This window comes from Micropterus salmoides, unplaced genomic scaffold, assembly GCF_014851395.1.
Source record: "Micropterus salmoides isolate LMB-PRFRI ecotype aquatic unplaced genomic scaffold, ASM1485139v1 Ms_hic_scaffold_13, whole genome shotgun sequence".
Lineage (NCBI taxonomy): Eukaryota > Metazoa > Chordata > Actinopteri > Centrarchiformes > Centrarchidae > Micropterus > Micropterus salmoides.
Window position 1 is genome coordinate 24,082,855 of NW_024040374.1, and position 14,909 is coordinate 24,097,763.

Sequence of the window (14,909 nt, forward strand, 5' to 3'; positions counted from 1 at the left end):
TCCTTTCCCCTTTCTTACACATTTGTCTTGTACAACATGTTCTACCTGTTGTGTGTTATATGTGGCTGATTGATGGCCTACTGTTTTTCAGAGATTATTACTTAAACATGCTTTCTGCTCATGGACACCTAACACTAACCTCCTCCTCCTTCCTTGTTCCTCTTAGCTTGGACATAAATCCCACCACTGTATCTTACCTCTTTCACTCCCTGTGGTTTCACCCCCTAGCCTCAACCTCTCCCCACCCCCCGCAAAACCTCCCCCGCCTCACTCATCCAGGTGATGACATCCATCTCATGTCACGGCGGGCAGGCTGCTCTGTGTGATGTCTAGGTACTTAATCCTTGACTTATATCCTGTTAGCCCACTGACACACCAAGCTGGGGACATGGAGCCAGGGAGTGAGGCCATCAGACAGACAGCTGCTGCTCATACAATCACCTACACTTTAACTTTTAAACAGATCTCCTCACCTCTAATGCTACCACTAACTCTCTCCATTGAATGTCTTATCTTGTTCTCTCATCCTTATACTTAATAAAACACATACACAGTGTATAGAGAATAAATACATACTGTCTGTACACACATACAGTAATTTTAGTGGTGACAGAGCGGCAGGAATGACTAATTCAGCAGATCAGAAAATAACAAACAAGACAGAATCAGGACCCAAAGCCTTACCAGCTGGGGTTTTTAATATCTTGGTCTCATATTTTTTCTTTAAATTAATCATTAATTATTCTATTTAACTTCATATGGAGTCCCATCCAGGACAGTTGCAGCACATTTAATCTGTAGACAGACAACAAAACAAACAATTTATAAGTCTCAGACAACTCAGACAACAGCAAAATTGTCCTCTTTGTTCCAGCAGTCACACTTGGCTTGTTTGTTCAAACTTTATAGCAGAGTTCTGATTGAGCCTTTTTCTGCTGAGTGACTGGAAATAGTAAGCAGTGACTTTCCTCCTCACACATTTACAATGGTGCTGGCAACCTCTTACATCTGCCTGTAAATGACAGGAAATAGCAAAGCCTCAATGCTTATTGGATGTACCCAACGTGGTGGAACGTGTGTTTATGGTTGATAAAGCATCAGTGCTAATAAACAGGACTGTGAGTCCACATGCTTGCATAAAGAAGAAGACACGCACACATACACACACAAATTCATTCCACTTAGTGGTTCTAAGAAGGAGCAATGCTCCCCATAAAGTACTGAGTCATGAGTATGGCGCAGAATTCAATCATCGTTTTCCCTCTGGGCTGTGAGCTTGATTCCAATCAGACGAACACACACACACACACACACACACACACACACACACACACACATGCACTGTATATTTTCCCATCAACACATCACTATTATCCAGTGCTGTTGAGAGGCTGTTGAATTTACATGCCCCCTAACAGCACTTCTTTACCACTTGTATAAAACACAAGGCCTGAGTGTGTGTTGGGTAAGTGTGTGTGTGTGTGTGTGTGTGTGTGTGTGTATCTGCCCTTGGGTATAGCAGTAATGAAATAAAAAGGCTAATTTCATGGTAACTGCTTACAGTACAAGTCCCATCCCATAAATTGGCCATCATCCATATCTTGTTGTTTTAAATGGCTGGAGAGAGATAGAAGAATACTATTTAGAGATGAGTGGGAAAGGAGAGAAGAAAGGTTTAGAGGAGGATGAAGACTTGGATAGATAAGAGGAAGATGGACAGATTTTGAAAGAGCAACGTGGGTCTCGTTTTTTTGTTAAGTCACAGAGGAGTTCTACAAAATTTTGTTGCTTGCATAACTGGCAATTTAACAGCTTAACTGCATGAAAACCTGGTTTGCTGCAGCCCTCATTTGCTCAACAGCAGGGCAAAATGCCAAGAATTACTTTCAGATATGATTTAGTCCAAGTATGGCTTGAGCTGATGAAGATAGTCAGGTTGAAAGTGAAAGGAGAGATAGAAAAGCAAAGGAGAGCGAAGATGAGAAGGTAGATGGGTAGAAGACGTGCGGTGTGTTTCACAATAGGGGAGGAGAAAGGGTGACATGGGATGATGAGGAGAGGGACGAGCTGCAGAGAGATGCAGAAGTGAAGGGAGGGGAAATCCCTCAGGGAGGTTCATCTGTCCACATATGTAATGAAAAGATAGTCATCCATGTACCCGCTTCTCTCTCTCTCTCTCTCTCTCTCTCGCTCTCTAATCACTTGTGTTTGCAGTGAGGTTACAGGCTTTGTTGAGGTCTCCCTGCCTGGAGCCAAACCAAAGCCTTTCAACTCAGTGGCTTATAGACCACCCTATCCCTCACTGGTATGCACTCAATCCCCCTCTATCCCCGGCTCTGTAGCAGAGGTCAGAGGTCAGGAGCTGGCAGGTGATTAGATGTTGTTGTGGTAAGGGAATACTGGGCCGCTAAGTACTGCAAAAACACCAACTGTCTCTGATATCACTGGCCTAGTGTGTGTATGTGTGTGTGTGTGTGTGTGTGTGTGTGAGACTGTGTGTGTGTGTGTGTGTGTGTGTGTGTGTGTGTGTGTGTGTGTGTGTGCAGAGGTCAAAAAGGGACAAGGACCAGATTTTTGTCTTGAACTAGAAATTCTTAACATACACCCCACCTGGAAATGAACAGGATCCATGTGTCTATGTGGACACAAGTCTGTGTGTGTGTGTGTGTGTGTGTGTGTGTGTGTGTGTGTGTGTGTGTGTATGCGCGCATATGAGACTTTAAGCTACATTGCTGCTATTTAAAAATATCTCCAGATCATATCTGCCATTAAAATAAGTTAGTTGGAGCATTAAACATGCAGACAGACAGTAACAGCTGGACGTGCACACGCATTCAGTTTAGGTGCTGGAGAAGTCAGGGGAACGCAGACTCTCCAGTAATGTTTTTAATGACCCGGCTGTGGCCACCACATAAACTAGCGTAGCTGGTAGAGTGCTCTGTCAGGTTTAAAGTTAGGTCAGAGGTTGGCAAAAACTGTAGAAGTTTTGCGTGAATATGTCAGATTGGCACAACAAAGTCATAGCACAGCTATTAGCTGCACAATTTGATGTGTAGGTGGAAGCAGTAGGACATAGAAAGATGAAACGCTTTTATAATGCATGCGAAGCGCATATAATGAGTAGAAGGAGTCTGAAGGAAAGGTACGCCCTTGCCTTTCCTGCCTTTAAAATTGATCGCTTTTGAGGCATTGAAGTCTATGTGTGTCAGCGGATACGTGAAGGCGGCTGCTCATGGATGACACGTGACATTTGTAGAGCGTGTACGTAGGTTATTAGATATGACTCAGAGTTTGGTAGACAGATGAATGAGACACACACACACACACACACACACACACAATCAGTGTTTTCGGGTGAAGGTTGCAGACTGAGAGGATTCACTAGTAATTATGGGTCTATTCTCATCACTCTTCATTCGAAGACTAAAGTGCTCTCTTGGCGCACCCTTCTCCACTTTAGTTTGATTGAAAAGACTCTCAACTATACACAGTTTCCAACATGGTTTAGCTTAGACACATACACGGACACATAGATACATATTAGCATGCAAGTGCACAAAACACACATGCAAACACACAGAACAGCTGTTGTAAAGCATTCTTGATGAGCACACAGTGCTCTTTTGGCAATGCCTTAGCTCACCAAAGTTCAAGCACCCTACAGTTAATATCCTGGGTTAATGCCAGACTGACTTACTGCTCTCTCTTTCATACACACACATACACACACACCCATACTCAGCCCCAAAGCTTTGATTGTTCAGTGCCCTTGCCAAATGTTTCACTGCAACGGTGAACTGACTGCAGCCATTTCTCATGTACGTACTCTTTCTCTCACCCCTTCTCCACGTCTCAGCCTCGACTCTCCCTCTGCTGTGTGCCATAAATAATCACAAAGTGAAGCCCAATAATTAGCTGGCATAGGTGTGAAAGGGCTATCAAGATGAGGGAATGCCCAAAGGAATTAGTTGATATAGAGGGAAGGACTGGAGCATAAAAGGGTAGACCAACGAGAGTGAAAGATTAAAAGGCGATGGAGTCGAGCAGCCCGTCGGAGCAGCCAAGCAAACCCAGTGACCCCTCTCCTCGGCCCAGTGTTTTCCCTCTCTGATGTTCTCCTCTTTTGGCAGCAGCAAGACATCTCCATTGCAGCCAGGCCCTGCCCTTCCACTCTTAGCCTCACCTAGCATACCAAATCATGGTCCAGAGAAGCAGCGTGAGCCAGCCCTGCCCGACCACTCCCCCAACCCTGCAGGAGGCAAAGCATGGAACCCTCTGCTGCTCATATGAAGCACTGGAAAACTTTTATAGCTCCATAATATTTAAACCTCTCCCTTCAGCTCCCTTTTCCCCCCCTCTTATGAAGCAGTCACATTCTTTCTGCATGTGCCACAGATCTGCTGACTTTATTGCAGCACTGTCGTTATTTATCTTATTCTAATTTCCCCCTCTATCTGTCCCCCTTTCTTTGCTTTCTCTCTCTCCGTCTTCACCCCTCGCACCCGCTCCACTGCAACCTCCACCGCGTGCTGCCCCTTTGTCTCGCTGGCTTGCTGTAACAAAATCAGGGAGCTTAGAGAGCAGTCAGCGCAGAGATCCTCCACAATGCAAAGCAGATGTGTGACACGCACACACACACACACACACACACCCACACGTGGAAGAGCAGCCTGGAGCATTTTGGGCCAGAGGGTGGAGAGAGAAGTAAGCAGAAACAGCTCTGTTGCTACGATACAGCCAAAATAAAACAGACTCGGAGAGCTGCAGACTCTAGCTGAAACAGGCGGTTTGTTTCACACACACACTACTAACTGTCAAGACTGGAAAACAATGTTTTGAGAGAGTCCTGGGAAAATGGACCAGTTGATCCTGCAGGCTTTCATAAACGGTGCTGTGTCAGATTTCTTGTACTCGTGTCTCATTTTCAGCTCGAGTTTGTTCACAATCAAGTTAAAAAGATGCAAATTGTTGGCTTTGGCAATCTGTTGCTGATTATGTTTCAGTGTAGGATGAGTGTGAGTTAGGCTGGGAGTGTACGCATTCATTTGTGTGTGTGTTTGTGGAGAGTTGAGGAGTTCAGGCTTGCTGGTACATGCTGTTGTGTGCGTGTGTGTGTGTGTGTTGTGTTCAACAGAGGAAATCTCTTAGTGATTGAACTGTGTTCAAGGGTGCTCATTGTAGCCAGAGGTCTGCTGTCTTCTTGATGGTGAGAGTGAGAGACCAGCGGGGATGTGTGTGTGTGTGTGTGTGTGTGTGTGAAAAAATAGTGGTGTCTGTCTGTCAGTGTCTGACAGCTTGCCCACCCAATTTACTTACTTTTGTCTCCCCCTTTCTTCATCTGTCTGTTTCTTTGGTATTTAGGCCTCTTTGGATTTAGCAGTGTTATTTTCATGGTTGTTAAATACATGTGTGCAAACAATTCCGCAGAGATGTGTGCGTCCTAATCCTCCTCAGAATGAAGGTCTGTAGGAATGTTTATTTCCTTCTTCTCCAGAACAGGTGCTATATTCTTGGAAATCTCCTGATGGCTGTAAGCACTCACACACACACACACACACACACACACACTACTAATGTTTAACAGGGAGAAATTGGACAGCACCATCAATTTTAGCTCCTTGTGCAGACACTGTGGTTTACTCTAGATAGCTGGGCCAAGCCTCAGAGATAAGGCAACTCTTGGCCTGCCTGTGGGAAAGATGAAAGCATTCTCTTTAAAGCAGACTTTCTTTCTCTTTTCCACCACCAAGTGTAATATGTGTGAATGTGTACGGCAAGATTGTGAGAGCAGGTTTAAAACGTTACAAGCTGTAATGTCACAAAGATTTTTCTTATTAACCCTTACAGTTGAATACATGTTTATACGCGGCGACCAAAGAATTAGCATTACACTCATCACGTATGTCAAGTGCACCACACCCTCTACAGGCATATTAAAACTTGTTTAAATGTGCTTCCAAATATGTGCCTTTTTGTGGATTAAATACATAAACCATCATACGTGATGAACAGCTGTGTACTTTAACTGAAGCATTTCCAGCCTGACTTGGTGACAGCTTTAGGTTGTGCAGCTGGACATCGTCAAGTTTTCCATGTTTGCTCACATACTGTGCATAGTGATTTACAGAGGTCATGGTAAAGAATTTGAAATACTTTAAAATATTTCTGAATCCTACAGTCATCACAACTCATCACATCATAGTTGAATACTACTAAGGGACAGGAGCTCCATCTGTTCACCTCAAAGTCTGTAGGTATGTTTCAGATGAAGTGTGGTGGTTAATCTGTAACTTACCATGCCAACCATGCCACACCTACACATTCCTACACACACATATGCACATGCACACGTGCACATGCACTCATCTTTGCCCATACACAAACAGACCTACCATGGTGAGTGCTGTGAGTAACTGAAGATTACAGAGCTGTCAAACTGGGTGCTGGAAGGAGGCAATTAGATCAGGGGATGCCTTGCTAATGGGCTGCCTGACCCCCAACTGTTATCATTCTGAACCTTGTCCCAAACAAAAGCAGAGTACTGTTAAATGTAAGACTGCCTTTAGGCTCTGAGGACTGTGTCTCACACATACACACTCAGACCAGAGTGCAGGATATGCAGAGGCATGCACGACACTAAGCCCTGACACACAGGTATGAAAAAGATTCCACTGGAATACCGTACCGTTTCCCAGGATCTCCTAACTATTAGTAAACACTGTGTGAACTGTGTGTGGCCATGTGTGAATCTGTGTGGGTTTGTAAGGATATATGTGTGTATGTGTATGTGTGTGTGTGTGTGTGTGTGTGTGTGTGAACAAGTGGTTGTGTGCCTGTGCCAATGTTTTAGGCAGACAGAGGATCCATTGTGATATGGTTGTGTCCCTCAAGGCGCTGGAATCTGGCACATTGTCTTTGTCGGAAACTCAAATCATTTACAATTCTCAACTTGTTTTGATCCTTTCAGAAAATTCCGTTTCCTGCGGTCTTTTGGGGAGTGACTGTAGAGAAGCCTCTGGAAGGAAAAGCCTCATTATGGCTTCAGTGTGAGTTGGAAGACTTGACTTGAAGGTCAGTGCCAGCCTCACCGCTGAAGTTTCCTGTGTGAGAATGAATTGTGGATGAAAAGGTGAGCCTTAGATGAGAAGAAAACCTAGCCACCTTGTTCAGTGCTGCATGGGTAAACACAACCTGTTGAGAGGGAGGCTCATGAGGATGATAAATGAATCCATTTATTCAGTGATTTAGCTACATTTTTTTCCACAAAATTGAAATGTCAGTTAACAGCGGTGTAAACGAATAAAGACTAAACCACCTGTTTTGGGGGTTTCCTGATCTTTCCATGTGCAGTCCTTTTCCAATTGTTTTCTAGTCCCTGGCCGCGCCCTGCTGGTCAGTCCAGCTTCAGTTTTCCACAGCCTCACATGCAAGGGCAAATCTTCAGTCAGACAACCCAGCCCTGTGTGCATTTTGACCAACAACACAATAATAACTTGGTCGGCTCTCAGCAACACAGTTTGGTGACACTCAGTTTACTGAAGACAGGTGACAGGGTTAAACTCTGATCATCATCCAGCCTGCTACACTGACAAAAGCCAGCAGTATTACACTGGTTTATATGCATTTGTAGGTTTGTATGTGAAGATGCGTGTTTGTGTATGTGATGTAATAACTGAAGGAGCCACTCTGCTCACTGCCAGAGCACCTCTGCTCCAGAAATACAAACAGAAGAAACTGAACTGAAACTTTATGGATAGTGTGAATCAAGGAACTGGAGCTATGAGAAAAGAAAGAGGAGTGTGAGAGTTAGGGGGAGGGAGGAACACTATATGGCCAAAAGTATGTGGACACATACCATTTCCACATACAGTATTTTTGTATGCTTTTTGTCAGTGGCTGTTCTTCATGGTTTGGGCCAGGCCTCATATTTCCAATTAAGGGAAATCTTAATGCTATCGCATTCAGCATGATATTCTACATAATAGTGTGCTTCCAACCATGTGAATGTTTGAGAATGGTCCTTTCCTTGTTTCAAAATGACAACATCTCTGTGTACAACGTAAGGTCCATAAAGAAGTATTATTCCCAGTTTGGCGTGGAAGAACTCTGCACAAAGCTCTTACCTTAGCCCCATCTAACACCTTTAGGATAAACCGATTCACTGTCCGAACAGCTCTGGTGAAGGGGATTCTCTGAGCAGTCTGCCTGTCAGAATGAGGGATGGGTCACCTTCTTTGTTTAGGTCAGACCTGGTTCTCCAGCGTATCTCTGTGCAATGTGTATGAATGGGTGTCATGCATACGTGCCCACAAGCAGATGTGAATGCCGGGTTTATGGCAGAAAGATGTAGAGAAATCCACAAGAGAGAGAGCGAGAGAGCGAGAGAGAGAGAGGTTATTTGTGTGTGACAGAGGGTTGCCTGTATCTGTAGCGTGTGACACACAGTGCTCTCTCTGCAGAAGCCAGGCCACAGTTTAGGGACTTGTGCCAAGGGACAGAATAGCCTGTCTGTTTCCTGCCTCTTCGTGAAGGCTGATTGACAGCAGGGGCTTCTTTGTGTGTGTGAATGTGTGTGTGACTTCTCTGTTTCTGTGTGTCAAACTGACAGACTGACAGAAACACGACACACATCGCATGAAGGGGGCTGTAAAGAAGTTGCAATCTCCACAGAGAAAAGACACCCCGCCTCCTGTCAAATTGTCACTTATTTAACGGCGTGTTTATCTGGTCTTTTTGTTCTATCCACACCCACAAAAACGCACGCTCAAAGGGGAGCACATGCATGCAATTCACACACATTCTCACAAACCAGTCGGTCCTCCGTAAAAATAAACAATTTCTCCGCAAAACATGCTGCGGTGTATTTATTCAAGGTGTCAAATTGCACACGTGAACTTACACATGCATACATACACAAACCCACATTCTGGTCTCAGCTATCATGTTTCGTGTCAGGTTGTGAAGAGCAGAAGTAGCTGCCTCACCTCTGACCTCCCTGCAGTCTCTGGAGGTCATGAGGACTGCAGACGCACAACACGTGTATCTGAGATTTCAGCATTCAGACAGAGGAAGGATCTGCAGAGGAGATAGAGCACAAAGATAAAAAAAAAAACAGATGTTAGTGTACGGGAACAAAGTATAGTGTGAAGGATGTGGCAGAGGAATAGCAGAAGTTTGCTGGGTGTGATAGGAGTCCGTTTGCCACTTCATTTGAACTGAGAATCTGAGCACCTTTTTTTTCAGTCACTGAAGATGATATATTATTGATACATTGGTTGACTCGGAAAACTGAGTCAGATACATTTATACAGAGTCACACATGTGTCCCAATTTATTTTTGAAATTTGGATATTGCCATGTCGTACCATTGCATTAGCAGTCACTAAAATGCACAGAGGTATCCTAAAATATGCCAGTGGCACGCACTGACAGTAAACTACGAAAGAGGAGCAGTCAACACAAGGCAAATAATGATTGAAGGCATTTGCTGTTTTTATTGACAGGGACATGCACCCATACACCGTTTCTGATTCAGTATTTGCAAGAAAAAAATATTTGCTTTGTCACTTTTATTATTAAAAAAGTAAAAATATTAAGTCCTTATTGCAGATGAATCGTATCATACTGTCACTTAATATACAGAGAAATAAATTAGTAGTAGCCCATGTATTGTAGCATAACTGATTTTTTGTGGTTTTCTGTGGGTGGTTGGAGGGAGAAGTACCAAATTGGACAGAATCATGACAAGTTTGTGTGCACTTTTGGCAATATCAGCACAGACATAGGCACCCATGTTCATTTGTATCAGTTGCTTTTACACAAAAGGATTTATAGGTACATGTGGATGATGTAGGACACAAACTATCCAAGAATGAGGCCTGTTTTTATGGCTTTATACCTGTGTGTCATGCTTGACACGGCAATATCCAAATTTCAAAATAATAGAGTCACACGTGTCCCAAAATAAATTGAGACTCTATATAAATAATGTGGCAAACAGACTCCTTTCACACCCAGCAAACTTCTGCTATTCCTCTGCCACATCCTTCACACTATACTTTGTTCCCGTACGCTAACATTTTTAATCTTTGTGCTTTATCTCCTCTGCAGATGCTTTGACCTCCACCAACAAACTCTAACCCCACCTACATCGATCTCTGCCTTCCTCTGTCTGAATGGTTTGAAACCTAGAAGGATCAGGCTGCTAAGTTGCTAAATGTACATGACATGAGTTGGGGGTTGATTGAAATTATGCTAAACTGGTCAACACGTTCATGGGGTCGGCAGGTACAGTAACAGCAGAAAGGAAAGAAACCAAGTCAGGAAGAGGACAAAGTGTTTACATCATCATAGAGATTAATTACCTCCCGATGTTTAGGCAACAACAACATACACTGATATGGTTTTGTTTCACTATTTGTTGTTACAAGACAAGATATGACAGAAAGGGAAGACAGTGGTATAGTCTTACTGTTAACCTTTTTTATATTGTTTGTTTGTATGTTTAGGCTTTTGTGGATTCTAAATATATGTATGTTTTTTTTTATATTTGCAGTCTTGATATTCCCACTCTTTCCTACTTTGCAACATTTTCCCTCGGGATAAATAAAGTTCTATCTTACCTTATCTCTTATCTTAAAACAATATCCAAACTGTGAAGTGGGCAAGTGTTTTTAGTGGAGTTTAAGGTGTGGTTTATGTGTTTTCACCAACAAGAGAGGCTGATGGAGGGATGAGAGAGAGCACACGAAGTGGAGACCTGAACTATAAACAACAGAAATTGGACACATCATCGAGGGCAGCTGACAGAACCCCCCCCACCCTCTACACAGTGAGCAGCCCCACCCACTCCCTGCAGTGAGCCCCCGGGCATTCACAGAAGGACTGAACAGGAATCCCCCACGGCCCCACGACAGACAGACTGACTCTGCATGGTCTATATCACACACACACACACACACACACACACACACACACACCGAAACACTCAGACTCAAATACACAGATGCATTCGCTCGCAGGCTTACAGACAACACAGAAATAGCCCCAGTCTGGGGTGTTGCCATACACACAATATCATTCACTTATATTAAACAGCAGTACTACATGGCTTTACCACATGCAGTCATTTGTAAAGAAAAAGGAGTGCGTGTTGCTTCTGTATGGCTTTTCCCTGATATATTTGCCACAATCATCTTCATTTCAACTTTTCAACTTTCTCACTTGTTCTCGTCCAACATCTTTGCTCTCTTTCTTTTGCTCTGTTGTCCTCTGTTTTGATTTCTCTTTCACTCTCTCTACCTAAATCCATACGGTAATACCCTATATGTCGTCACTGGGTAATGCACAGGTGTCTGAGTGACAGAAAGTGCAGATGAAAGGAAAGGTCAGGAGTTCCTCAGCGTCGAGTTCCTGACATTGCATCACCTCCCACAGCAGCGCCGATGGTTCCCCTCAGTGTTCAGTGAAGCACTAGAGCAAAAAGGAGGGGCTTTTCTTCCACCCTTTCCCCTCAACATTTGCATGGCACTCATTATTAGGGTTTTCCCTCAAACACCGAACACCACACACACTGGCACACTAGGGAGACATATGGTCTCTCAAAGCCAGAGAGTGGAGTGCTACATTTTAACTGTGAGTCCTAAGTCTCTTCATGTACACCGATCAGGGCTAGTAATTTTGGAAAACATAGCATATTTTCTGTTGGCTTCAACACTTCAACAGAATAAAGCTTACAGGAAGGAACTCAAGGTCCCCATGATTATTCATTACAAGACCGTTTCTGTTTCCCTAAGAATCTGTCTGTTCCCAGTCCATCGTAATGTGTGAAATCCCATCCAGTACTCTGAGTCCTGTAGAGATTAAACTAAATTCTTTAGAACTTGTCCTATTGTATCTATACTTTGGCTTTAATCTATAGACCCAAACATCTAGTTAATCTAATCTGAATATCTGTCTCTGTTTTCCACATCAGGGTAAGTCATTTCATGCCTTGATAAGAAGCTGAAGCATCTTCATCTGAGGATGATTCAGTGGTTTCGATCAGTTCGCAGTTACTCGACCACTGAAGAGCTTTGTTTTGTTAGAATCTATGAAACTGCTGTGTTCAGTAGATACTGGATGGCGCTAACAGAAGACTGGATTGTGTCATCAGAGGCGTCCAGAGGACAAACAAAACCTCAAAATTTAAAGCAATAGTTTGACATTTTGGAAGTTCCATGAGAAGATCTGGTATCAACCTTCTCATCTAACACTCTGCAGGAAAGCAGACCCAAAATATTGAACTTTTCCTTTGTTATGTCTCAGACCACAATGACAAGTTAGATTAAATGAGTGTGGTGTTTCCCTGTTATTGCCTGTTCAGGCTAAAGTTCAGTTCAGCACGAGGCTGCGGGCAGATTTGCTTTGTCATGATGGCTGCTCAGGACACATGATCCTCTCTGCAGCATGCACCCTGCTGGTTTCTGTATCAGGTCAAGCTCGCTGTCAAAAATGCCGTCTATTTCCAGTTGACCTGCCTTGACAGCTAGTTATATACCCGGGTTATGCGATTAGGGCTGCCAGAGCCGAGGAAGAGGAGGATGAGGAAGACGAGTGTGGGGTTTCCTGGGAAGCTCCCAGTCAGACATCTGCTGCCATCACTCTATCACCCTCCTACTCCCTCCCGCTCACTCTGCCACCACACTGTCTGTCTATCCCCTATTTGCCCTCTTTCTGTCTCGGTGTTTCAGAGATGGTCTTTGTGGTGAGCAGCAGCGCTCCGCTGAATAATACAAAGAGCCAGCAGAGACAGACAGTGGATTAAGCCCCTGTAGCGGAGGAGGAGGAGGTGATGAAGAGGGAGGACAGAGGGGATTGTACCCCATCAGACACGAGGGGCTGAGGGAAAATTCATTGGCAAGGGAGCGGGGTGGGCAGCAGTGCTAAATCAGCGGGAGGGAAAGAAGGGATACTGTCAGAAAAAGAAAGGCAGGAGAAAGAGAAAGAGAGTGAGTGAGAGGGCGGGCGATACGTCACATGACCATCGGGAGCTCCCTGAGCAGACCTGGTCACATGACTGACTGGAAATACACCCTGCTGCCTGAGAGTGATTCCCAGAAGTTACGTCTGTGTGTGTGAAACTAGGCCTCCTGTGCTTGTCCTTAATACAGATTATAGTATGTGGCAGGTGAGATTGTCATGAATTATGTGACATTAATCACATTGTGACATTTCAAAATGAGAATTTTATACACAGAATTAAAATGAAAAAGACCCAAAAGTATCCAATTATGTAAAACACATTCTGTCAACCAAGACAGCAGAAACAAAGTGCAAGATGCTCTTCAAATGTCTGTCTGTGTTTAAGCATTAGCAGCTGGGATTAAAACGTCAAAGGTGCAGGGAGTGTTGAGTTAGTGTGACTGATCACAGTCTAAACCAGGGTAATTCTCTTTCTTCTTCTTCTTCTTCTGCTGCTGCTGCTGCTGCTGGACTTTTGGGCCAGATGTCTCACGCCCACTCAAATGCACAGTCTCACACACCAAAACAGCCAGAATGATATTTTCAGTTCAGTGTGCTTATAGTTTAGAAAGTCTGCGGAAAGTCAGGGGGATTTGATCAGCTGTCTTTCTTTGAAAAAGAGCCTTTTTTAAATGTTTTATAATTTAAAATCAATCAGGATGGCCAGCCAATTATTTCAATCAAATGTTTTTTTCCTTTTTGTGTCAGAGCATATGAATCATTGATTGCTGTGGGGATGCAACACAGGTTACAAAATAATCTTCTGAAATAAATTGCCTACCCCAACTTTAATGAGCTCTGAGGTGAAGCTTATTGCTTTGCCCGACTACATTCTTAGTTCCTCTTGAATGGTATATGTTGGTCTGTAGGCTGAGGCCACTGCGGTGAGTGACTAACCATTCAGTGGCTATATGTGGGTGTGGAATAAAGAGGGTTCGATCACTCCAGTTTCAAGTGTTTGTGTTGTGTTTTGTGACATTTTACTCTGCTGGTTTTAAAGCAAGTCTGGCTGTTCTCACTAATAAAACCCCCCAAAAAGTCCAAAGATGCCAGAGATATAGTGAGATTAGAATATCTTTTACTGAACAAAACATGACACTGTGTACTGTAGTGCCATGTGCAGTGTGGTTTTGATAATAATGATGACATGTTTTGCAATCTAAAAATAAATCAAATATGAAAATCAATAATGCATAGAATGTATACAGACAGACAAGCATGGCTATAATATGTGACTGCAAGTAGTATAAAAGCCAAAAGATTTGAAGGTTTGCAAAGTAAAACACCCCAAAGGGAGTCTCCCACAGAAAACACTGCTGGTGGTATCATCATGTCTAGGAGATGTTGTATTCGTCCGTGTATCATTAGTGTGCACAGTTAAAATGTTAGGTATGACAGATTAGATTTGTTACAAATTAATCACTTAACACTCTGAAACGTCTTGCTCCAGTCTAGTTTGTGAAGCTGGTTCGGGTTGTTCCACTTGTGTTTTGGTATCAGACTTGGGCTCGAACATGTACGGCTGAACCGAAGCCATTTCTGCTTGGCTAGTAGTCCTTAGTGCGTAGGTGCCACTCCCAACAAAGATGAAATAGATGTGGGATGCTTCACTCCGTAGCTAAAACAGAGCGTTCAAGACACAAAAAGAGGAGCTGCAGCAATGTGCAGTATGGCATAAATATGGTGTTTTATGAATTTTATGTTGTTTTATGTTAACCTCTTCTGGTACAACACCTAAATAAAATTATGAACCTGAAAATGAGCATAATATGAATTCATTAACTCAAGGTCCACTTACTAGCTTTTTCTATAGCTTTCAATCACGTCTCTTGGTCTAACCCTCAACAAATGGAATTCACGCATTTATCATCATGTGACCTTTTCGGTCAAATTCAGTCTTCGACCAG